The sequence below is a fragment of the Lactuca virosa genome, chromosome 5 (assembly GCF_052849685.1).
Source record: "Lactuca virosa cultivar CGN04683 chromosome 5, Lactuca_virosa_CGN04683_v6, whole genome shotgun sequence".
Classification (NCBI taxonomy): Eukaryota; Viridiplantae; Streptophyta; class Magnoliopsida; order Asterales; family Asteraceae; genus Lactuca; species Lactuca virosa.
Genome location: NC_136430.1, coordinates 308,121,241 through 308,144,447, shown reverse-complemented (window position 1 = coordinate 308,144,447; position 23,207 = coordinate 308,121,241). Strand labels below are relative to the sequence as shown.

The following is a 23,207-nucleotide window of genomic DNA, read 5'->3' as shown; positions in this document are numbered from 1 at the left end:
ATCTGGCGTGTTGAGTTGGTGGAAGCTGTTAGCTGACTCTATGCCCAAGGGAGAAGCGAGTAAAATGTCTTGGGAAGATTTTGTGGAACAACTGAAACTGCAATACTGCTCAGAGTAGGACCTACTGGAAATCAATAACGAGTTTCAGAATTTGAAGAAGGGAAAGATGAGCGTTGCTGAATACGCTGCAAGTTTCACGGAGAAAATGAAGCTTATCCCATACCTAGTTCCAACAGAACTCTCAAAGGTCAATAAGTTTGCCCTTGGACTACCAGCGGACTATGGTCCAATGGTTAAGCAAGCAACCACGTTGAAAGCCGCCGTCTGGGCTGCCAGAAATGTTGAGACCCAGATCAGGGAGAAAGGTCTGGAAAGGTCAGAGGTTGGTGAGAAGAGGAAGTTTGATGGACCCTCGGGGTCCAGCAAAAAGGGTAAATTCTCAAAGTTTAGTTCGAAAGGAGGTGGAGGAGGCGAAGTGAAGTGGTGTGACAAGTGCAAGAAGAAGCACTCTGGGAAGTGTGACGGAGGGGTCACTTGTTTCAAATGTGGGAAGCCTGGGCACTATGCCAATGAATGCACATTCACTAAGAAGGTTTGTTATGAGTGCAACGAGGAGGGGCACATTTCGAGGGACTGCCCGAAGAAGAAGGAAGCAGGAAGACCCAACATTCCACCAAAGCCGAAGGCTAGAGCCTTCCAGATGACACTGGAAGCTGCTAAGGAAGAAGCTGATGTCGCTTCAGGTACCTTTCTCGTAAACAAATTGCCTGCCCAAATTTTATTTGATTCTGGAGCCAACTACTCCTTTATTTCGCATGAATTTGGTAGAAAGCTAGCTTTGCCTGTCGATAGACTAGATAATGCCTTATTAGTCGAAGTTGCTAGTGGCAAGTTTGTACCTGTTAGCCATCGTATGAAAAACATCTTAATTGATTTGAACGGGAATAAGTTTCACGAGGAATTATTGCCTATCGAACTTAACGGTTTCGACATCGTGTTGGGAATGGATTGGCTTAGCACCAATGATGCGGAAATACTGTGCAAAAAGAAGACCGTGAAAATGGGGATGTCACAGTTGGTATCAGAGCATTCCTGTCGTGTGTGATTATCCGGAAGTATTTCCCGAAGATCTTCCCGGATTACCGCCTGATCGACAAGTAGAATTCCGTATTGACTTGTTACCAGGAACGACACCAATAGCAAAAGCACCTTACCGATTAGCACCGACGGAGATGAAGGAGCTGATGATGCAACTTCAGGAGTTATTGGACAAAGGTTTCATTAGACCTAGTTCATCACCCTGGGGAGCTCCGGTGTTATTCGTCAAAAAGAAAGATGGAAGTATGAGAATGTGTATTGATTACAGAGAGCTGAACAAGGCAACAAAAAAGAATAGATATCCGTTGCCAAGGATTGATGACCTGTTCGATCAACTTCAAGGTTCAAATTATTTTTCAAAGATCGACCTAAGGTCAGGATATCATCAGCTGAAGGTAAGAGAGCAAGATATAGAGAAGACTGCATTCAGAACACGATATGGACACTACGAGTTTTTGGTTATGTCGTTTGGACTAACCAATGCTCCAGCAGCATTCATGGATTTAATGAACAGGGTTTGTAATCCGTTTCTTGATAAATATGTGATAGTGTTCATAGATGACATTCTGATTTACTCAAAAAGCCAAGAAGAGCATGGTAGACACTTGCGGGAAGTGTTAGAAGTCTTGAAGAAGGAGAAGTTGTATGCTAAATTCTCCAAATGTGATTTTTGGATTCGAGAAGTCCAATTCTTGGGTCACGTGGTCAACCAAGAAGGGATAATGGTCGATCCAGCAAAGATTGAAGCGGTAATGAAGTGGGAACAACCAAAAAGTCCCACGGAGATCCGAAGCTTTTTGGGATTAGCCGGATATTACCGAAGGTTTATCCAAGGATTTTCTTCAATCGCTAGTCCATTAACAGCGTTAACCCACAAAGGAGCTACCTATGCTTGGAGTGATAAGCATAAAGAAGCATTCGAGAAGCTAAAGAAGAAACTATGCGAGGCACCGATACTTTCTCTACCCAATGGAGTTGAAGACTTCGCTGTTTATAGCGATGCGTCTGGTGTTGGGTTGGGTTGTGTTTTGACCCAAAGAGAAAAGGTGATCGCATATGCGTCTCGACAGTTGAAGGAACATGAAAAGAACTACCCGACTCATGACTTGGAGTTGGCGGCGGTAGTTTTCGCTCTAAAAATATGGAGGCATTACCTCTATGGCACGAAGTGCAAACTTTTCACCGATCATAAGAGTCTCCAATATCTCTTTAATCAGAAAGAATTGAACATGAGGCAACGACGCTGGCTAGAATTACTCAAGGACTATGACTGTGAGATACTTTACCACCCCGGTAAAGCAAACGTTGTCGCTGATGCTCTCAGTCGAAAAGTCAACCTTGAAAGAAAAAGGCCAAGAGCATTGAGAATAGAAGTTGTCTCGACCATTGTGGAAAGTATCAGGAAAGCTCAAGAAGAAGCTTCAGAGAAGAGTGACCGAAAAGAAGAACGTTTGGGAAAAACATTAGTGTTCGATACAAACAGTCAAGGACTAAAGGTATTCCAAGATCGGATTTGGGTACCTAAGGCTGGAGGAATAAGAGATCTTCTGATGGAAGAAGCTCACAAGACCATGTACTCGATTCATCCCGGTAGCACTAAAATGTATAGGGACCTAAAACCCTACTACTGGTGGCCGACGATGAAGCTCGACGTTGCGAAATATGTGGCCGAGTGTGTAACTTGTGCAAGAGTTAAGGCACAACATCAGAAACCATATGGGAGTTTAGAACCCTTACCTGTACCCATGGGTAAATGGGAAGACATCACCATGGATTTTGTGACTAAACTGCCCAGGACGAAGAACGGTCACGACATGATTTGGGTGGTCGTGGATCGTTTCACAAAGAGTGCACACTTCATAGCTGCCAATGAAAGGTGGTCTATGGATAAGCTTGCAAATGCTTACGTGAAGGAAATTGTGAGACTTCACGGTGTTCCTCTAACAATTATATCGGATCGTGATAGTCGTTTCACGTCAAGTTTTTGGAAAAGTCTACAAGAGGAATTGGGTACGAAGTTGTGTTTGAGTACGGCTTACCATCCGCAGACTGATGGTCAGAGTGAAAGAACAATTCAAACGCTTGAGGATATGTTAAGAGCATGTACCCTCGAGTTCCAAGGTAACTGGGATGAACACTTACCTTTGGTAGAATTTTCCTACAACAACAGTTTCCACTCGAGCATCAAGATGGTACCCTATCAAGCTTTGTATGGACAAAAATGTCGTACGCCTTCTTGTTGGCTTGAGGCTGGAGAAAAGCAGTTTATGGGCCCCGAGATAGTCCATGAGACTGCTGAGAAGCTGAAGGTGATCAGGGAAAGGATGTTAGCAGCTCAGGATCGTCAGAAGAGCTATGCTAACAAGAAAAGACGACCGATGACCTTCGAAGTTGGGGATTCCGTTTTGCTTAAAGTCTCACCGTGGAAAGGACTTATACGATTCGGGAAACGAGGAAAGCTGAGTCCAAGGTTTATTGGACCGTTCAAAGTTCTTCAGAAGATTGGGAACCAAGCTTACAAGCTGGAATTGCCCGAAGAACTCGATGGTATTCATAACACCTTCCATGTATGTTATCTGAGGAAATTCACGGGAGAAGTTCCCGACATAATTCCGATCTCGGAGTTAAGAATGGATGAGAATAAGAGGCTAATCGAAGAGCCCGAGGCAATTGTTGACCGTAAGATTAAGAAGTTACGACGCAAGATGGTCGACTTAGTGCTAGTCCGATGGAAACATTCGAATGGGCCGAATCTCACTTGGGAAACAGAGGATGACATGATGAGTCGCTATCCGCATCTGTTTGCTGACGCATGATTCCGGGACGGAATCATCCTAAGGGGGAGAGAATTGTAACGCCCAGGTTTCGAGGCTAAGCATTTTTAGACGATGTAATAGTCCAGGTCAACTATTGTAACTCTTTTGATGTAATAAAAATGAAATATTTGAGTATTTTGTGAATTTATGTGCTTATTATTTAATTATAAATGTATAATTAATAAAGAATAAAAATAAGCGTCAAAATTAAAATATGAGATAAGCCCGATATCTTTACATAAAGTTGTAGTTGTCAAAACAAGGATTCCGGAGATATAAAGAACGCCGAAATCCGAGTTATAACGAAGAAGTTATGACCCGACGAAGTTTCACGACGGAACCGGCACGATACCGGGGAGCGTGAATAGTGAATTTATGATAAAGCGAGTTTTTAGCCGACACGACCTAAACGAGAATCGAAGAGCTCTTTAATTGTGGCGTAACAATAAAAAGACAGACGAAAACGGACGTCGGATGAAGAAGTTATGAATTTTTAACGGACCAATCCTGTCCCGGCCTGTTAAAAATATAACTTTTAAAATAAATTCAAAATTAGCCAACGGAGTCTAAACGAAAGTTGTAGATTACGTTCCCGCCTTCGCGTGGATATAAATAACGTCAAAAACGGAGCTTGTATGCGAGAGTTATGATTTTTCTAAGTCGGGAGGCCGATACGCGATATTGGGTGACGTGGCACCACCAGAAATTGGACATGTGGCACCACCAGAAATTGGACACATGGCACCACCAGAAATTGGACATGTGACACCACCAGAATTTGGACAAGTGGCACCACCAGAAGGCCACCACATGCCCCAACTCACTATAAATAGAAGTGCCGGGTTCTCTCATTTCTTACATCTTTCCTCTTCCACTTTCTCTCTCTAAACTCTCTCTCTAAGCAACCTTGAGCCCCTAAAAGTCTAGGTAAACCCCTTAGCACCCGAAGGAAGTTCCGAGGCTCCCGGAGTCCCGAGAAAAGAACCTTTCGGCTCGGAAACGCTGCTCCAGCGAAGCCCGGTTTTGAGAAAAACCCGCTGTAAGTAAGGTACACCTACGAAATTTTTAATATAACTTTTAAATAATTATAGTAATGTTATTAGGTCCTTAAAATAATTATTTGGGCTATTATTATTTATATATTGAGTGTTATTTAACGCTTATATAATAATAATAATAGCTAGACTATTAATTAGTCACGGTTAACGTTAAAACTAAACTCTAGTGGTATTAATACTAGGTTTTGGTCAAGGAAAAATTGTTTTGAGATAACGAAGTGCTGTTCAAATACTGAGTCACCACCTAATCAGGTGAGTGCATAGTTACTTTCATCTTACACATAGATATGAAGTATTTTATATTAATTACGTGCTATGTGTGCATATTATCTGAATACTTGCTGCCTATGCTGATGAAAGATTTTTATACATGTTTTAAATAATTTAAACTGTATATGTATTTTATATCTACAAAAATGTTGGGGTAAAACATGGGTAGATGTAATAAGATGATGTGTGATAAAATGATGAGAGGCCTCGATGTTGTTGTTATTGATTCTGTCATCTAGCGGAGTATGGATGACGACCACGGACTCTTCTAGACAGTCCAGTGGAACGCTAGCAGGCTCGCAACCTGTAGGTGTTTGTGAACGATGTGTTCACCGGTGTACTCCATCCCCCTCATGGTTGCCTATAGGACATTTATTGCTGAGGAAACCCCTTGGCAGTAGTGTCCATCCCGATATTGATCCTTAGTCTAGGTCCCTTATGATAGGTGTTTTAGGGACGTAATGTGAGGATAACGGGAACGGGTAATCGGGTTATTGTTGATTGATGAAATTAATAAACTTATTTATTGTGGGTTGAAAACCCTATGTGCTCACCAGGCTCCCAAGCCTGACCCACTCAGTTTCTTGTATTACAGGTAGTGGCGCACGAGCATAGATATGATGTTTGGGATGAGAGATTATGAATAAATGTAGTAAGGCTATATTGTACTGTTTATGCTTTTGATCTGTATCGAACATGACATCCCGATGTTTTTAATGAAATACATTTCTTCGGAAATGCTTTGATAAGTCTTTATCATAATTTTATTTTGGGAACAAATTCCGCAACACTTTTATTTAAAATGTTACTCTGATTTTTAAACAAAGCATAAACAAAATCGGTCTTTTCTGACCGTGAAAATGGGGATGTCACAGTTACTGAAATGCAAAAGGAAAGTGGACATGTTCACTCTGGACATCAATCCTATTGTAGGCAAACCTGCAGTATGCCTTCTTTCGAAAGCCACATCTGATCTAAGCTGGCTATGACATCGAAGACTTTCACATCTCAACTTTCGAAACATCAACAAACTGGTCGTACAAGATCTGGTAAGAGGTTTACCTGTACTTAAATTTGATAATGATTCTTTATGTGCAGCTTGTGAAGTTGGCAAGCAACATAAACAAAGTCATCCAATTACGATAGATTCAAAAATAGTTGCACCTCTGGAGCTTTTACATATTGATTTGTGTGGTCCTTCGATTGTTTCAACTCTCAACAAGAAACGGTACATTTTAGTTATTGTTGATGATTTTTCCAGATTTACATGGGTTTATTTTCTCAGGCTTAAATCCGAAGTTGCACAAATGATGATTGATTTTATCAAAAAGATGGAAACGATATTAAAGAAGATTGTTCGAAAGATCAAGAGTGATCATGGAACTGAATTTTAGAAAAATGTTCTTGATTCATTTTTGGTGGACAAAGGGATTTCGCATAATTTTTCATCTCCTTACACACCACAACAAAATGGTGTTGTAGAACGAAGGAATCGCTCACTATGCGAAGCAGCAAGAACCATGTTGGCATATGCGAATTTACCTCAATATCTTTGGGCTGAGGCAATATCCACTGCATGTTTTACTCAGAACAGATCTTTCATACACAGGCGTTTTAATATTACACCATACGAAATTCTGAATAATCGTAAACCTAATGTGAAATTCTTTCATGTTTTCGGATGTAGGTGCTTTATTATGAATCTCAAGGATCATCTTTCGAAATTTCAAGCAAAAGCTGATGAAGGGATTTTTCTTGGATATTCGCACAATTCTGTCGCATATCGTGTGTTAAATAAGCGAACATGAAAAGTGGAAGAAACTTTCAATCTCACATTCGATTATTACTATGTTAAACAAAATGAGCATAAATTTGCAAATCATCCAATTTTACAAGACACACAAGTTGAAACTGAATCTATACAAATGGATGATATTGATTATGATTTGATTTTTGGAATTTCAGATCATGCAAGCGATGCTGAAATTCATGCTCCTGATAATCACATACCAGAATTTGCGAAGTTTACTGATGAATCAACATCAACTCCTCAAGAAGGCGAAAGTATGCAAAATCATCCAGTGGAGGGGGAGCACTTGGATTCGAATACTTTAAATGACGAAGGGCATTCTTTCGAGGGGGAGAAAGAAAGATTGAATGCTAATGTTGAGGGGGAGCCTAGAGTTGAGGGGGAGCATATAGAAAATATTGCAAATAATAATGATTTTGATGATGTTTGTTCGATTACAGGTTCTGAGAATGATGATATATACGAAGATGCTCCTTTGGAATTTGATCCAGCATATCCACCAATGGAAAAATGGACAAGAGATCATCCGAAGGATCAAGTAATTAGGAATCCACAAGAGGGAGTTTTAACAAGAGCTCAAATTCGTGCAAAGAATGAGGTATTAAATACTCATCAAGAATTTTGCATGTTCAATGTTTTCATATCTAAAATTGAACCAAAAACAATTAAGGTTGCAATGGAACACTCAGATTGGGTTGTTGCAATGCAATCTGAATTGTCTGAATTTGAACGAAACAAGGTTTGGAGATTAATTCCTAAACTTGAAAATGTTTCGATTGTCGGGTTAAAATGGATTTTCAAAAATAAAACCGACAAAGATGGAAACATTGTTAGAAACAAAGCTAGACTTGTTGTCAAAGGATATTCACAACAAGAAGGAATCGACTATGAAGAAACTTTTGCCCCTGTCGCAAGACTCGAGGCGGTTCGTATATTTCTGGCTTATGCAGCTCACAAGGACTTTGATGTTTATCAAATGGACGTGAAGTGTGCATTTCTAAATGGAGAGCTTGAAGGAACAGTATATGTAGAACAACCCCCAGGTTTCATTAATGAAGAATTTCCAAATCATGTTTATATTTTAGATAAGGCAGTTTATGGTTTGAAACAAGCACCACGGGCATGGTATGCAACTCTAACCTCATTTTTGAAACAATCTAAATTTAAACAAGGATCTGTTGATCCCACATTATTTCGAAAGAAAGTGGGGAATCATCTAATGCTTGTTCAAATTTATGTTGATGATATTATTTTTGGCTCAACTGACCCTGCCTTATCTAGAGAATTTGAAGATTTGATGAAGAGTAAGTTCGAAATGAGCATGATGGGAAAAATCAATAATTTTCTTGGTTTGAAAATTCGTCAAAACAGAGAAGGAATTTTTATCAATCAAGAAAAATATACGAAGAATTTGCTAGAAAAGTTTGGATTGACGAATAGCACGAAGTTACGAGTTGCAATGGCAACGGGCATCAAGCTAACACCGTCGTTAGATAAACATGTTGTTGACATAACTTTATATAGAAGCATGATTGGTTCATTACTTTATCTCACATCTAGTAGACCTGATATCATGTTTTCTGTGTGTAATTGTGCAAGGTATCAGTCTAATCCACGAGAACCACATCTCACTGCTGTGAAGAATATCTTTCGTTATCTTAAAGGAACAATTTCGTTAGGATTGTGGTATCCTTCGAAAACTGGGTTCTTTGTACAAGCATATTCGGATGCAGATTTGGGTGGTTGTAATCTTGATCGAAAAAGTACAAGTGGTGGATGTCAATTACTTGATGGCAAATTAGTGAGCTGGCAATCGAAAAAGCAAACATGTGTATCAATCTCAACAGCTGAAGCAGAATATGTGGCTGCTGCTGCTTGCACTTCACAAATAATATGGATTCAAAGTCAATTACGTGATTATGTAATTAATATGAAAAAGATTCCATTATATTGTGATTCTCAAAGTGCTATAAGAATTTGTCATAATCCTGTGCAGCATTCGAAGACTAAACATATAGCTCTTCATTACCACTTCATCAAGGATCATGTGGAGGATGGAAATATTAAAGTACATTTTGTGAAAACAACTGATCAGTTAGCTGATATTTTCACGAAGGCATTAGATGAAAAATCTCTTGTGCGAATTATAGAAGGACTTGGAATGATCGATGGAAATTCAGTTCCATGCGAAAAAGAAGAATGAAGGGTGACAAAGCATGAATCAGAGGCGCTGAATAAAAAAAATAACGCAAAGTAATTCAGCATTCAGCGGTTACTGTTCATAGTCAACACTTCGACCCCTTCGAATTCGCACGTTTGTCACTTATTTTAAGGGTTGATTCAGTGGTTACTGTTCATAGTCAACGCTTCGACGCCTTCGAATTCGTATATTAATCACCTCTCAGGGGATGATAAAATTTCGTGTTTTGCAACAAGTAGTATTTCAAATTTTCGAAAAATCAAAAATACAAAAAGATTTTCTTTTGTTTTGTATTTCAAATTTTCGAAAAATCAAAAATCCAAAAAGATTTTCTTTTGTTTTGTATTTCAAATTTTCGAAAAATCAAAAATCCAAAAAGATTTTCTTTTGTTTTGTATTTCAAATTTTCGAAAAATTAAAAATCCAAAAAGATTTTCTTTTGTTTTGTATTTCAAATTTTCGAAAACTTCAAAACAACAAAAATATTTTCAGTTTTATTTTGTTGCAGAACATCATGAAGATATAAGATGGAATATGTTTGCAGTTCTAGGGTCAGGTACATTTTTTCGTATGAATCGATCAATATTTTTCACATTTTGAACTAGTTAAGTTGTCCCTATAAGCATGCTGCTGCATGTTGTCCAAAAGCCTCCAATGACTCAATGTGTGTGTACGAAAGCCTTAATGAAATTCTTCATACGAAAATTTCTTCCCAATCAGGCTTGTATTCACATTTTTCTCCTGAGCTACTTTACTCTTCTCAAAATGAGTTAAGAGTTTACTGTTTGGTCCACAAATAACAGAGGTACACTTCGTGTCTTCACCAATCTTTTTCATCTAAAATTTCTTTCACAATCACACACAAAGACATATGTCCGAGAGGTCTCTGATCAAACCAATCGAGACTTAGACATATCAACAATCTGTGTTAATGATCTTACATCATGAGACCGTGATGAAAGTGAAACCCAAATTTCTTGCACAGTAAGGAATTGACGGGGAACTATGTTCCAGATTTTACGAAACATTTGTTTCAGTACCCAGTTTCAAAACTCCAAATCATATTTATTTCATATGAGTGATCTTGATCAAACATTCGAAACCCACGATGTTTGTTACACAACAAGATCCAGCACAAATTTTTTCATGAATATGATTTCCGTCTGAGTTTACTTCGAATTCCAAAGTTACTTTAAACATTTTTCAAAACACACTTGTCACTAACTATACTGGTCAAACAAGTAATTTCTGTTACAATTACTCACCTTATGTTAAGGCTGATATGTAACGAAATTCATTAAGCCACCTATGTAGCCTTACAAAAGATGCCCTTCGAAACTTCTCTACAAGTTTTCGATTGTAATTCACGGGAACATACACAAGCTGTTGATCATCTCTCTTGATGATTAACGAAGCAACCTTTGCCCGGGGTTTAACTGCATTCGTGTCAAATTAAATTTTTGACATCACAAAATTCCAAAATTTTTATTTCATTATTTCTTGTCTAACTTTCTTTGGCACACTGCACTCACGAAATCCTTGAGGTTCTGAGTAATACCGACTCAGGCTGATGATTTCAAACTTCTGGCGTATGACTTCGCTTTTCAACCCAAAAGTGAAAGAGCCTTGCTTCCATACGAAGAGTCATAACGGTTACAAATCAACTTGGGGATAACAATACAGGCTATCTACATATGACGTATAGTATTATGTCCGGTTCTCAAGGAGATGTGACAGTTCCTTTTTGACGCATGGCTACTTTTACGCAGTAATGGTCCGATTTTCAAGGTGCCACGTCGGATCTCATTAAATGCATCCCGCTTCAAATTCAAAAATCAGGGTTACATATAAAAGGGGTTTCAAGGGTTACTTTTCAATTTACGCGATCAAAACAAACAACTTTCTAAATTCTCTGTTCATCATCATCCTCAAACCCTAACAATGGCGACTTCTGCTCATGTCGATTCTCATACCACTGAAGATGCTTCTTCATTACCGATCATGAAGATTCAGGCTACAAACTACTACTTGGAGGGTGAAGTTTCTCAGTACCCATAAGAGATGAAGATGCTAATCGTTGCTTTGAAGAATTCTGTTTTGTCAAAGGCGATGTTTAACTCTTTCTCGGTTCCATTATCCTGGCTTTCACAAGCAGGATCAACTGCAACATACAACAAAGCTTCTGATACGATCACTTTTCATCTTGTGAACGACAAAAAGGTCAGGTTATCCAAGAAAATTTTCTGTCAAATTCTTGATATCCCGAATACGCCTCCATATGTTGCTGTTACTTTTCCCCAAATTGTTCACATGTTCAATGAGATGGGTTATCAGCCACCATTGTCCAAGATAAGTGATTTTAAAAAGTCTGGTCTTCCACGACTCTGGAATTTCCTATTTGGGATCTTTCTAAGGTGTTTAACTGGGCGTTCTGCTGGTCTGGATAAAGGAAGGATGGAAGTGTATGCCATGGTAGCTGGTATATATTATGATCTTCAAGTATATTATTCTACTCAACTATGGAAGGAATTTCAAAAAGGAGTAGAACACACGAATGCCACTCACGATATTTCGTGTGTAAGATGCTGGAGTCTGATTCTGGAACATTTTTACAATAAGGAAGGAATTTTGGTGCCAAATGATGAAGAAAGAGCAGTTTTCCAACCATACCACTGTCCGAAGGATGTCACTGATAATGCTGATATTTTTCCATCAGTTGCTAGATTTCCAGATGCTATGCTTAAAAGAGTTGATCCTTCGAACTCTGTCTTGGTAACATATTTGCAGACCATCGATTCTACAATTGAAACTGGCAAACTCCTGGATATCGATGAAACAAAATCCAAGAAGTCGAAGAATACTGAAACTGATTCAAAATCTTCGAAATCTCCGAAGAAGAAGCCTATGGTTGTTGAAGTATCTGTTACTGAGACCCAAGTGATTGAGCCTATCATTGCAGAAACTCAAGAGAATGTCATTCTTCCTTCGAAAACTGGAATGTTTAGAAGGATCAAAATGAAGTCTACTCATAAACGCAAGTCTCCTACACCACAAATGATTCGAAAAACCCAAATTACACATCAAGGTGTGTTAATTAGAGAGGTGCCAGCACCGGTTTCTCCAGTGTCCAAGAAAAGAATGGCTGAGGATATGGCCAAACGATTGTCCAAGAAGAAAAAGAGGAAGACTCGAAAGCTAGTGATTACCACTGAGTCCACTGAAGACGATGACGAACGAATTCCTGAAACTCCTATTGTTGCTCAGACTTCGACTCCTGAAAAAATACTCATCATTCCACCCGAAGATTCGATTGCCAAATCAGTTCCTGAGGAGGTTCGAACTTCCGGCATCCCTGCACACGTATCTGATACGGATGCACATGTCGATATGGGTGAAGATAGTTCGAAAAACGCAGCTTCAAGTCATACTACCTCTACTTTTGAACATATTATTTTGTTACCATTATCCACTACTCCTCTCACATCAACTACACATTCCCCAACATTCGAACATATTCTTGATCAACCTTTTACTTCCATTTTTTCTTCACAATCTACTGAGCCACTCAAATCAACTTCTCCTATTCAAGACACTACTTTTATGGAGACAGAGACTGACAATGAAGGGTTCGGAGGAACTTTTGAAGACTTGGAATTTCAAGATGAAGAAGAACAATTTCCAGATCACATGTTAATGACCATGAAGCAGTATAAAATTCTGAATCAGAAATTGAATTCCATAATTCAATCTCAAGCCGATCTTGGAGGGGGTTCATCTGTTTCTAGTTTAGAGATTGATTCTATGCTCAAGATGTTCGAAGCCAGAATGGTGAGCAAAGTATCTGGCATGATTAAAGATTCCGAATCTCGAGTCTTGGAGAAAGTTGATCTCAATGATCAAAACACTAAAATTCGACTCAATTCTCAAAGTTCGAAATTTGCTAGTGATTTGAAAGAGTTGAAGAATGTAGCAAAGGAACGACATGTGCTTTTTGTTCAAGATGTGAAGAAAGTACGAGAGGATGTTAACTTGCAGATTCACGAACTTCGTGAAGATATGAAAAGAGAAATTGCTACGGCTCAAAAAGACTATGTTTCCTTGCATCAAAAAGTTGATATAATTTGTGACGCTGTCACCAAATTTGTCAAGTTGTATGAGCATTTGAGTCCTCAAATTACTCAAATTTCAACAACAGAAAGTGCGAACTTTGAAGAAGTGATTTCTCTACTCAAGGAGTTAAAGGAACTTTCTGTCAAGCCGATTTCTTCTCCTTTGATAACTCCTGAATTTGTGTCTCAGAAGTTTATCCAGTTCGAAGCCATTCTTAATAAACAACTTGCTCCTCTCCTTCGCATATCAAGTCTTCTTCCAACAACAACTACCCCGCCTGTTTTCACAGGGGTGCAAGGGGGAGAAAGGAAAACGAGTGATTCGAAGACTAGTGGAGAAGATGCGAAGGTGGTGGGAAAAGTCTTTTCTTCGAAAATCCCAACAACAAAGCCAGTAATAGTTTCGGCTGGGATGGTGACTTCAACAGTTGTAACAACATTACCCATTACAAGAACTTTTTTGAAAGGGATTGTAATTGGTAAACCTTCAGAAACTGATGAAAGTGGTTCAAAACAAAAGGAGGTAATAGACAATCCAGCATTGAAAGACAAGGGGAAATCGATTGTTATTGAAAAGTCGAAGGAAGAAAAGAAGGCTGAAGCTGAAGCTGAGATCGAAAAGCTCAGAATCGTTCAAAGTATAATGGCTCAGCGAGCAAGTGATCCAAAGGGAATGGATAAAGGGGATCCAACGAAACACTATAACTATGAAACAATCGAAGCCAAGGTTGCATTCAATCACATGTATTCGTTTGAAAAGAAACCAAAGCAGAGTTACCTGGTCACGAATACTGATGCAAGCCAGCTGGATTTCCCGAAAAATGAAATGATGTTTATCATGCCTCAGTTCAAGGCAGAAGGGAATTTTAAAAACAAGGATGAAGGGACACACATGAAAATTCGTTTTCATGCTGTTCTAGGAAAAGCCCCTGAGGATGTTTGGTCTTTGATCAAAATCAAGAAGGTGATAAGTATGAAAAGGGATGTGGTTTTCGAAAACACAGTCCAAAATTTTAAATATGTGGTTGCCAGGGCAGATGGAAAAATTTGCGAATTCACTGTTGCAGATTTTCCATTAATGAACTTGTATGATCTTATACAAGTTGCATTACTTTTGAAAGACAAATCATTTTCTTATCTTCAAAACACAGAACTGGAGGAATTCAAGCTTGGAGTTGCTCACATCAAAATCTTCATCGAAAATTACTATGAGTGTTTGGCAATGACTGATGTGGAGTTAGCAACAACTAAAGGAATGGAAATAAAAGCTCTAATGGCTCCTTCGAAGACTCAGGCTGATTTAAAGAAGTATGATGATGGTGAAATTTGCCTAAAGCCTTTTGGATTAGTCTTCGCAGGAAAAGACAAAGCTGGAAAAGCGAAAAGGTTTTTATTTCAGGCAAGTGAAGTGGAAAGGTATTCAACGTCTGAATATACGAACTTAATTGTTCATATGAATCACTGCAAGAAGAACAATGAAGGAGATAAGAAAGAGTTGAAGAAAATTATCTCCTGGTACACTGAGATTCGAAGGGTGTTGCTGTACTCCATCACACTTCTTACAAGCTGAAGACTTCGACTATGATTACAAAGGGGGAGATTGTAAGGGTCTAAATGTTGTAATTAGTCGAAGTATGTTTTGTTCCCTTCGAATATTTTGTAATGTATTTTACTAGGGCACTTATGTTCGAAGCGTTAGAGTCAAAGCCTTAGTATATTTTTTGTACGCTTTCCTCTCCTATAAATAGGAGTGTTTACTAGAGTCTTTTACAGGATGGTCACTTGTACTCTGTAAAAACTTGAGAGCGTAATAGAGCTGAAACAAGATCATATTTACATCTGTGTTCAAATCTCGCAATCTTACTTTGATCATTAAACTCTGATTCATTTCATACTCGATTCATTGCTTCATCAAATACATAAATTTTTCAGAAATTTAGCATAACGAGGAATGTGTTTTATAACATCTAAAATTGGAAGATTTACCTCAACCTTGCGAAAAATTTCCATAATGTCCTCATCATCTCTTTCGCGCTTTGTACTCTTTAGTCTTGATGGGAATGGAGGTAGGAGTTTATATTCTTTCAGATTCAGCTTCACTGGTGTTGGAGTTTCTTTCTCTTCCAGTTTTTTCAGATTCTTCTTCAACCAACACCTCTTCATATTCCCCAGCTTCTACTTTTTCTTTTTCTTCCACATCTCCTTCTTCTATCAGAACTTCTTCAAATTCTTTTTCAGCTTCGTTTATGGTCCTTTAAAATCTCATTCTTCAACCAGAACTCCTTGGTTACTGATTTGAAGATTGATGCTGAAAATTCAGATTCTGGAAATTGGGCTGAAAATGAGAATTCTGCTAAAAGTTCGTTTGCTGAAAACCCGGTGGTGGATGAAATTGTTGTCTTTGTTAATAGTTATTCTGATAAAAATTTGGAGGCTGATTATAAGTCTTCTGTTGCTGGTATCCTCCAACAGCTTTGACTGGAGCAACATCCTCTTGCAAAATCGAAAACATATCAGTTGGATGTTCCGTCTTCAAGCAGATACCACATGGTTTCTTTGCAGCTACTTTTTCTTTTTTCAGGAGTAGAACAACCTTTGTTAGTTTAGATATTTGGGACTCCAGATGAGCATTTATGATTTCCTTGACACCCCTTGGTTGATCTGGATACCACTCGTCTTCATTTCCGGAATGTTTAGACTCGATCGCCAGCTTTTCGATAAGCTCTCTGATTTTAGTTGGTGTCATATCACCCAAGGAACCACCACTGGAAGCATTTATAATGTGCCTCTCCATGGGTGCTAGACCTTCACAGAAGTAGTTATAGAGTTGATAGTCGCTGATCCCATGTTGTGGGAACCGAACCAAAAGCTTCTTTAACCTTTCGCAGTAAGTGTGTAAAGCTTCTCTTTTTCCTTTTTTGATCCCAAGGATTTCTCTTCTGAGATTGGAGACTTGTGTTTCTGGAAAATACTTCTCTAAGAATAGCTTCACGATCTGTGTCCAAGTGGTGATGGAACCAGATGGGAGTTCATATAGCCATTATCTTGCTGAATCTTGAAGTGCAAAGGGGAATGCCCTTAACTTTATTTGATCTTCAGTGACAACATGTGGCTTCATTCCTAAACATACCACATGAAATTCCTTAAGGAATTTATGTGGATCTTCATTTTCTAAACCTCAGAATGTGGGAAGAAAATGTATCAACCCAGATTTTAGCTCAAAGTTCTGGGCTTCTGGAAAGGTGATGCAGAGGGGCCGCTGATTGACATCTTGAGCGGCCCCCTCTCTGAGATTCTTTTATGCTTCGTCTCCACTCATGTATGAATCTTCATATTCAGATTCTGAAGAATCCGTGGGTTTAGATTTGACGGAAGAGGGTGGGGAAATTGTTTTATAAGAGTTGTTTTGAGGAGAAGATGGGGGTACTTTCGGAAAAAAAGAATATGGTTCGTTCCATAAGGGAGTGCCTTGTGGTGTGGAGATTTCTAGAGGTACGGAAGATGATGAACCAAAGAGACCAGCTGATCATTTCTTTCTTGCTGCTTCTTTCTTCAGTTTCCTTGCAGTTCACTCGATTTCTGGATTAAAAGCTAGAGGTGTACCTGAACAAAAAATTATTGGCATAAAACTATTAGAAGGAACCGTGTCCCCAGCAACGACGCCAATTTGTTAAGACCGGTTGTCGCACCTGATTTAAACAAGTAAAATTGTCACTGTTGGTTGCACTAAAAATAAAGCACATGAAAGTAGGGTCGAATCCTCATGGACACATCCTAAAAGTCAATGCCTTTTTGCATCAGGCACAATCTAGTCAAGACATATATTATTAAGAAGGGGGATTTTAAATTAAACTAAAAACTAAAATTTCAGTGATATTAAATTAAACAAAAATCAATATAATAAAACGATTTCAGTTTCTGCTGCGACTTTCCTAATCATGCAACTAGCCCAGATCTAATTATTTAATGTGCGTTCTATCTAAGTTGGTACTGAGAAAAACTAACAAGCTCTAGTATAATCTCTTTTACCTAAATTAGTTAACCAAAACGAGCTCTTTGAATTAACCCTAACTTTTTACTGTTAAATTAAACAAGCTCTTAATCAAATAAGAAAAACTGCATTAAAATTTGTGTAAAATTACCAACAATACCCAATACTTCTCACAAGCTGAGAAGCGTAAAGGTATGATTTTTACATTTTTTATTAGAGTTAAATCCAAAAACGGAACCAATCTGATACTTGTTACATTTACCAGTTGACAAGAACAATTACAAATTCTATTAACTGATTAACTGAATGAAAAAAACCCTACCTAGGTGATCAGACTAACAAGAATTTAATCCAAACGTTCATTAAGCTCAAAATTGAAAAATCTAGATAGAAACGCAAAACGAAAATTAGATCTGAAAACTAATCACATGAGAAGTACTACTCTATGCAAAACTGAAAACTAAAGTTTAGCCAGACATGGCCACAAATGAAATCAAACTAGATAAAAGTAACATTTACTGATAAATCATCAAAACTAAATGTGTGAGATGATTCGCAGTCTTCAGATCACCAAAAGTTGCTGAAAGAATTCAAAAATCGCCTTCTGAAGAGGTTTTCTTCATCTGTAATCGTCCAACCCTTACAGTTGATTATAAGGGTTATATTTATACTCAAGGTGGATGATTCTGGAACAAGAATCTGAAGACATACGATCGCAGGTAGGCCCTATGTGATCGCAGGTTCCCTTAAAAACGTGTATCAGGCTGATTTAATGACGTACGTTGATGTTCTGGGCTTTTTGGACATACATGTGATGGCAGGTGCATGTATATGCGATCGAAAATTCTGAAAAATCTTCCAGGATTGCATCTGAATGAAGCCCAAAGTCAAATCTAAAATTTTCGAAGTTGCTGCCCAATGATTCGATCACAGGTTTGCCCCATGCGATCGCAAGTACCTCTTTTTTGAATTATGGACACAAAAGATCCTCGAAACTGATCTACGAACAAGATGCGACCAACTTGCGATCAACCTGCGATCACAGGTTCCTTATATGCGATCACATATATGTGTTTTCTGCTTGTTTCAGACGTGATTCTTCGGTTTAAGCATTCCTTGTTATTCCTTAGCATCCTTTTTCAGTTATTACACCATTTTAAGCTCCAAACGCACATCCAACTGCTCCCAAAGCACTGCTCCACTCGAGCTGACATAAAAAACATGAGTAGTACGGGAATTCTAATAAAATACATGAGCTGAACATTATTCACTACAAGAATATATGCTTTTAATGACACGTAAAACACGACACACACTGATTTATGTTACGCAAAAGAGAGTGACCTTAAAATAGTGTCATCTCTTCAAAAAATTTAAGGATTTACGTCACGCATTATTGAGTGCCCTTAAATTAGTGTCTCAAGAAAAAAAATTAAAAACACGGAGGACGCTTTTTCTTAAACGCGCGTCCTCTATACCTGTCGCTTTATAATTTTAATGAAATGCGTTTAGCAGACAAGGGGGGGAAACGAAATCCCCAAAATTTTTAAAGCCCTCTGTTCTTTTCTACCTTCTTTCTATCTTTCATCTTCGCAATCGACTCTCTCCTCTAAGATCCGCTTCTCCGCTACTCTTGACCTCCTTCTCATCAGTCTGATCAAACATCTCGTTCCTCACCTTTTCCGTTGACCATTGGTCCTTCCCTAGTGGCCATGCTCCTACCGAATGATCATCTGTCCAAGCACAATCGGTGGTGTCTATTTAATTTTCTTCCTCTATTAATTTATGCAACTCGAATCCTAGTTAAATCCACCTCCATGGACGAAATTAAAGTTAAGCAAGAGGTCTAGGGTTTCGGGTATTGGTGATTGATCTCAAAGTTCCGACGATGATTCGTCTACTTCTGGTAATGTAGTTAGTAACGGCAAGAGGTCTAAGGTTTCGGGTATTGGTGGTGGTGACGAAGGTCATGGTCATCGTCTTCATAGTTGAGTTTTGTTTTCGTTTTTAAGTTTTTGCACCATCTGTTTCCCTTTATTTTTCTATGAAATTAATCCCTTTCCACATTAATCACGCAGGACACCACATGTATGCTGTATCCAGCCAATCAAAGCCACTGCCACTCAGGCACCTCTTGCTGTTTCAAGTAAGAAGTTGTATAAGCGTTCATAGCATGCCTTCTATCTGTTCGATGTTATACTGAAGCTACTTTTTAAAATTTTCCTGTAACAAATTCTCCCTGCTTTGATTTTCCATAGAGACCAGTACCGGAGGGAAGACCAAGGTTGGAATCAATGGTATGCTTTCTCAAAATTCTTAGGTTTTTCACTCTATGTTTCCAGATTTACTTTTGAACATATACTTCATCAGATAAAATAATGAAAATAATGGTCTTAATGTTTCAGCGTATGGGTAGAATTAAAAGAACATCAACCTTGCAGGTTTTTGACAAATTGGAAGGTTAGTTTTGAGAATAGCAACATGTATAGATGATATTGAGGTTGTTGCAGTCAACGACCCTATTATTGATTCCAAGTACATGGTAAGGGTTTAAGCATATGATGATTTTGTAAAAATTACATCAATTTATTTGAAAGATAACTGTGAGATGATTCATGATTTATGATTGACCTTTTTATGCTTACTTGTTGAAGTATGATTCTACTCATGGCTTCTTTAAAGGAACCATCAAGGTTATTGATGAGTCCACTTTAGAAATCAACGGGAAGCAAATAAAAGTAACCAGCCAAAGGTATATATTTATCCCTTTTGTTACTTGTGAATTTACTTTTTTTATCCTAGAAATAAAACTCACGTTTTGTTCAGAGATCCAGCCACAATTCCATGGGGTGATTTTGGAGCTGACTATATTCAGAGATCCAGCCACAAGAAGGTAAATGTAAACCAACAAATTTGGTTCACTTCTAAAAGATGTTTATACCCCTGGGCTAATTTTGTTGGTGCGAATGACTCGATGTGCAGGGTGGTGCTAAGAAGGTGGTGATCTCAGCTCCATCAGCTGATGCGCCCATGTTTGTTGTAGGGGTAAATGAGACCACATACAAACCAAACATGGATATTGTATCCAATGCCAGCTGTACTACTAACTGCTTAGCCCATTTAGCCAAGGTACTTATCTTTTCCTGTATGTATGGATAAAATGGCTGAATGGTTAAATGCTTAATTCAAAAAGAAACAGCTCTTAATGTTTTTTATATAATGGTTCTCTTTTTATTTTTATATATAGGTGGTTCATGAGGAGTTTGGTATCATTGAAGGTTTGATGACAACTGTACACGCAACCACAGGTGTTGATATTTATTCAAACCTTCATTTTTCATTCTCTTTATATATAAAATTTTCATTTAAATTTAATAAGCTGTTGTTATTTTATTTGTTTTCTGCTACACAAAAAACGGTTAATGGACCTTCAATGAAGGATTGGCGTGGAGGACGTGGCGCTGCACAAAACATCATCCCTAGTTTCATTAGTGTTGCCAAGGTATATATTATTCTCATATAAAATAAAATTGTAAATTTTTATATTTTTTTTAATAAATCTTTTTATATTTTATAAAAAAATTTAGGCTGTGGGAAAGGTATTGCCAGAGCTAAATGGAAAGCTTACTGGAATGGCTTTTAGGGTTCATGGTTTGATGGGTTTAACCAACCAAATAGTCTTACGTTATGTTCCATAATTTCCCCTGATACAGACACGATGCTCTCATTCAGTCGTCCGTCAAATCTTCTGAATACATCAACTAGTATGATTATGATGTCATACCTTTTCTTATTTTGCTTGCTTGCCACCTCATCTTATTCACTTTGGATTCTCTATGGTTCTCTCTTCCTACCTGCTTTACTTTTTGTAGCTGGAGTCATTTCTATGGTTCGTATTGCAAATGTAGGTACATTCTCTACCCATTTGACCCATTGGAAATAAAATTTATCCCAAAATGACCAATTTTCCCTTTCTATTTTTCCAGGCTATGGGTAGCCTGTCTGTGGATGAGTCGCCAGAGCTATCTGAAGCAGACATGGTTGTCTTTTTTAGAAATTGTCATATATAGTAATGAAATTGTTTAAAAAATGGGTCTAAGTGATGCAGGCATTGTATGGAAATTATTGTTCTTCCCTATGTGTCCATTTGTACATAGAAGGTGGATTATTGCCTTACTTGTGCATTGTATTTGTTGAGAGTTGTATTTCAGTATGTAATATGTATGTCCTTAAACTTGATTATTTGTCTTTAAGTGATGCAGGTATCACATCTTGAAGCGTTACTTGAACCAGTTGGTTGTTGCTTTCACTTGTATGGAAATTCTGATTGTTGCTTTCACTTTGACTTTTAATTGACACCAATGACTAATTGTCTATACAGTTCTAGCAATTCGTTAAACCACTTCATATTTCACTTTCTACCCAAGATGCATAGATTAATTCTTTTTCTTTTATTTTGTTTATTGCATTTGGCTACTTCTAATAATTTTAAACTTAACCTCACGAAATGAATTGCATGTGTTTGCAACTCCTGAAGTTCAAATGGGATTCCATCCAGATGCAGGGGTTTCATTTTATCTTTTTCGCCTCCCTGGTTATTTAGGTTGCAATCCAACTCTTAATTCATTATTTTTTATTTTCATTATTTCCAAGAATAAAATATTCTTAACCCTTCGGAATTTTAAATCCTAATTCTGTTTTTCTTGTGTTTTTGTTGGTGAATACTAACCATGGTTGGTTTGTTGACAGGTCCAAATCATATGATGCATGAGGTACTATTAACATTTTTTGATTTAATGTATGCTTATTCATTTCATCAATTACACATATATTATTGACTATTTACAGATGTGGAATCCTCTTGGAGTAGTTGGTGTTATTACAGCACTGTGGAAGGCCCCTGGACCACAGTGAGACTAAACTATGTTGCACACGCTGCCTGCTGGCCATTAGGAAATGTTGTAGTTGCAAGTGAATTCCTTGTAGAGGATGGAAATAGATATGTGAATATCAGATCTTTGGTTTCAGTTACCAACAACACAGATTTAGTACTCGAATTATGCCTCCAGCCTGATGCTTCTTCTAAAGAGAATTTGGATACCTTAGAAGATTCCAGAACAGATTCCCCAAAAGATGCCATAGAGACAGATGTACAGAAACAGATTGTCATTGGAGAACTGAAACCTAGAGAAAGTCTTCCACTTCCACTTTTTGGACTTGTTCCCTAAAAGTTGTCAATTGTTAAGAAATCCAGAAACTCAGAAGCACCACCCGAGGGTCAAAACATGACAGATGCTTCCGAAAGTGTAATAACCGAAGAGGCTCCTCCGGTCAATGTTGTAGACGAAAGTCAAAGTCTGATGCCAAATGCAACCAAGCAAGCACTATCACCTGTTGTTTATATGTATTATTAATTATTAATCATTGATTGGTATATGTTATTGCAGGGATTTGTTTTTGAATGATATGGCTGATTATGGATTTTGAGTTCATATATATATATATATATATATATATATATATATATATATATATATATATATATATCTTACTTTTTTTTACATTTTTGCTTATTTTAATATGCATTTGTTGTTGGTATATGCAAGGTTGTTCATTTGTTCTTGAACATAACTATGAAATGGAAAGGCCTTTGGCACCCAGGACTCTAAGAGTTTATTCTCCATATTGGTTGATGATTGCTAGATGTCCGCCACTTACATTCAGGCTTGTAGATATGTCTGCAAAAAAAAGCAAAACGAAACCCTTTTAAGTCAAAAAAGACGAATGAGGCAATCTTAGAGGAGATCACTGAAGAGGAATTGCATGAAGGCTATACCATTGATTCATCTCTCAAC

At 37.9% G+C, this 23,207-nt stretch overlaps 1 pseudogene across 1 annotated transcript; it reads left to right on the top strand.

Moving 5' to 3' along the window:
• Nucleotides 1-13,773: 13,773 nt before the first annotated feature.
• LOC145113051 (glyceraldehyde-3-phosphate dehydrogenase GAPCP2, chloroplastic-like) lies at nt 13,774-22,747 on the top strand (annotated as a pseudogene). The gene is made up of 13 exons (XR_013710716.1): nt 13,774-13,999; nt 15,577-15,819; nt 15,943-15,958; nt 19,431-19,498; nt 19,611-19,649; nt 19,794-19,894; nt 19,992-20,104; nt 20,179-20,245; nt 20,335-20,481; nt 20,600-20,854; nt 20,940-21,256; nt 21,339-22,124; nt 22,201-22,747. The product of XR_013710716.1 is annotated as a glyceraldehyde-3-phosphate dehydrogenase GAPCP2, chloroplastic-like (transcript).
• Nucleotides 22,748-23,207: the final 460 nt, after the last annotated feature.